The sequence below is a fragment of the Hipposideros armiger genome, unplaced genomic scaffold, assembly GCF_001890085.2.
Source record: "Hipposideros armiger isolate ML-2016 unplaced genomic scaffold, ASM189008v1 scaffold_319, whole genome shotgun sequence".
In the NCBI taxonomy this organism is placed as follows: Eukaryota; Metazoa; Chordata; class Mammalia; order Chiroptera; family Hipposideridae; genus Hipposideros; species Hipposideros armiger.
Genome location: NW_017731669.1, coordinates 1,739,780 through 1,743,519, shown reverse-complemented (window position 1 = coordinate 1,743,519; position 3,740 = coordinate 1,739,780). Strand labels below are relative to the sequence as shown.

General features: G+C 32.7%; 1 protein-coding gene across 4 annotated transcripts in view; it reads right to left on the bottom strand.

The window, feature by feature from the left end:
* MAPK8 (mitogen-activated protein kinase 8) overlaps nt 1–3,740 on the bottom strand; it is a 122,547-nt gene that overhangs the window by 108,867 nt on the left and 9,940 nt on the right. The window lies entirely within an intron of this gene.

The following is a 3,740-nucleotide window of genomic DNA, read 5'->3' as shown; positions in this document are numbered from 1 at the left end:
AAAAAAAAAAAAAAAGAAATAGAAGGACTAACTTCTAAACTAGTGTAAGGAATGGAATAAGGAAAACAATTAAATCCAAAGGAAGAAAAAACATTCAAAGCAGTCCACAGAATAAGTAGAAATCATAAAATGGTGGACATAAATCCAAATATATCAAATACAAAAGGAACTAAGCCATTTGAGTGTCAGACTGGATTTTAAAAATTTATGCAGTTTATTCAAAAAGTATTAAAATGTTGAAAAGAGAATGATGGAAAAATAATATTGTGCAAATATTAAGATAGATTTTTTTGTTGTAAAAAGCTTTTCTAGAGATAATTGGATTGTTTCACACTGAGAAATGCAATTTAATAGGAAAATAAAACAATTCTAAATTTTACATACTACTACCCCAAAATACATAGTGCCAAAAAAAGTGTACCCATTTTAAGAAAGGAAAACACTATTAAAATTGTAATACTCAATATATACCGATAACAAACAATGAATACAAGTCACTTTTGACTTATGCAATTACAAGAGGTGCTCAAAGTGGTTACCATCAGCGTCCAGAAACTTCTGATTACAGCGAAGTACTGCTTGAGCAAAGTGTCCACTTGTGTATTTGGGGGTCACAGTAGTAGTAGGTGTGTAAAATTTAGAATAAGGCAAAAAAGAAAATGCCTTTCATGAGGAGTTTAAAAGACAAATCCATGAGCTTAGTTTGAGTTTTCAGCTTTTTCTCATTAACTGATAGAACTAAGACGACAAAACATTGTTTTATATGCAGCAGTTCTCAACCTTCCTAATGCTGCGACCCCTTAATACAGTTCCTCATGTTGTGGTGACCCCAACCATAAAATTATTTTCATTGCTACTTTATAACTGTAATTTTGCTACTGTTATGAATCGTAATGTAAATATCTTTTTGTTTTCCGATGGTCTTAGGCGACCCCTGTGAAAGGGGTCGCGACCCACAGGTTGAGAACTGCTGTTTTATAGTATCTTTTTATCTGTTTTGTATCTATAGCATCTGTAGTCATATCCCTTTTTCACCACTCACTGGGTGTTTTGTGCCTTCTTTTACTTTTGCGTAGTCTCACCATAGGTTCATCAATCTGTTTTGTCTTTTTTTATTTCAATTTGTTAATTTTTAAAATGCATATAACAAAATTTACCGTTAGTCACATTTAATACATTTACAGCAATGTGCAACCATCACCACTTTATAGTTCCAGAACATTTTCACCACTCCAAAAAGAAACCCTGTACCTCACACTCCATCCCCTAGCAACCACTAACCTACTTTTTGTCTTTATGGATTTGCCTATTCTATTTCGCGTAAATGGAATCATACATGTGGCCTTTTATGTCTGGCTTTTTTCACTTACTGATATGTTTTCAATTCAGGTTGTTCATGTTGTGGCATGTATCAGTACTTCATTCCTTTTTATGTCAGAATAATATTCCTTTGTAAGTATGTACCACCATTTGTTTATTCATTCATCAATTGATGGACATTTGGGTTGTGTCCGCCTTTTGGCTATTCTGAATAGTGCTGCTATGAACATTTATGTACAAGTTTTGGAGTACCTATTTCAGTTCTTTTGGATATCTGCCCAAGACTGGAAATGATGGGTCATAGGTTAATTCTATGTTTAGCTTATTGTGGTACCCACCAAACTATTTTCCACAGCAGTTTCAACATTTTACATCCTACCAGCAGTATCCAAGGGCTCTAATTTTTCCATATTTTCACCAATGCTTGTGATTGTCTTTTTGATGTAGCTATTGGTGGCTCTGAAGTTGTATTTCATAGTTTTGATTTGCACTTCCCTGATGGCTAATGATATTGAGCATCTTTTCATGTACTCACTGTATATCTTTATAGTAGAAATATTTTTGCCTATTTTTCAATTAGGCTTTTTTGTGTTTTTGTTGTTGATTTTAAGATTCTTTGTATATCTTAAATCTTAGACATTTTTCAGATATATGAGTTGCAAATCTTTTCTCCTATTCTGTGAGTTGTCTTTTTACTTTCCTGATAATGTCTTTTGATGTACAAAGTTTTTAATATTGTGAAGTTCAATTCACCCATTTTAAAAATTTGTTTCTTGTGCTTTTGGCACCGTATCTAAAAAACTGCCAAAGAAGATTTACCCCCTTATTTTTTCTTCTAAGAGTTTTGGCTTTAATATTTATATCTTTGATCAATTTTGAGTTAAATTTTAAATGTGTTGTGGGTAAGGGTTCAATTTATTCTTTTTCATGTGGGTATCTAGTGTCCAGCACTATTCTTGAAGAGACTGTTTTTACCCATTGAATTATGTAGGCACCCTTGTCAAAAATCAGTTGACCATTGATGTATGTACAGGTTTATTTCTGGACTCTGATCTAATTATCTGTTCTTACATCAGTACCATGCTGTTTGATTACTGTAATTTTGTAGTAAATTTTGAAATTAGAAAGTGTGAGTCCTCCAGCTTTTGTCTTTTTAAAAATCTAGCTTTTGGTTTTGCTGATCCCTGTTTATTTCATTACGTTTTGCTCTCATCTTCATTAGTTCCTTCCTTTTATGGTATTCCTTGGGTTTATGTGTTCTTTTTTCTCACTTTTTTGGATTTACATTTGGCTTACTTTTACTTTTGTTAAAGTATGCATTTTGAGGGTATAACTTTCTGTCAATATATTGCATAAATTTTCCCCCAAATTTTAATTTTTTTCCATTAATTCAATTCCTGCTGTCACTTTCAGTAGTGTTCTGTTTATAATTTATGGTTCCATGAAGATAGTTTTAGTTTTGTCATTTTTTAAAAGCCTTTAACAAATCAATTAGAAAAAGACTTCAAAAAGAGGAAAATTGAAGGTTAAATAAACATGAAAAGATGCCCAATCTCATTAGTCTTTGTAAACTAAAACTGAGTGAGATACTATTAGTTTACACTTAAAAATTCTGTCAATTCCAAAACTTGGTGTAACTACTTTTGAAAATAATTTGATATCACCTAGTGAAGTTGAATAGGTGCTTAGCGTATGACCCAGCAGTTCAACTCCTGGGTAAATCCTAGAAAAGGAGATCAATCCCTACAAGAATGTTCATAGCAGCACTTCATTATAGTCCCAAATTGCAAACAACTTAAATTTCCATCAACAGTAGATTGGGTAAATAAACTGTGGTATAGTTTATTTACCACATACAGTGGAATTTACCAAATACAGTGGAATACCATGCCATAGGACAATTAATGAACTACAACTATACACACTCACACGTATAGCAAACGAAACAAGCAAACCCCAGAAGATTATATGCACTGTGATTTCTTATGTATGAAGTTCAGTAAGAGGCAAAACTGAAAAATATGACCAAGGTAAATACCTGGATTGGGCAACTATAAAGAAAAGTAAGGGAATGATTTTAACAAACTTTAGGATAAATGGTTCCCTCTTTTAGATGAGAGAGGGAGATGGTGTTGGGGAGGATTTTCAAGGGACTGGCAATGGGGTGCTGGTTATACTGACTTTCACTTCTTTTTTTTCTCACTTCATTCTTTTTTTAAAGTGTATATGTATATACACTTTTTCATATATGATAAATTTTACAAGATGAATTCTTTGTAGATTTATGTTACCAGTAAATCTATAAATCTATAATCTTTTTTTCTTTTTTTTTTTTTTTTTTAGCTGAGCCATCCTGCTACCTGTTGGCAGCTCAGTGGCTGCTCAGCTCAGGCCGGGACTCGAACCGCTGTTGCTCAGAG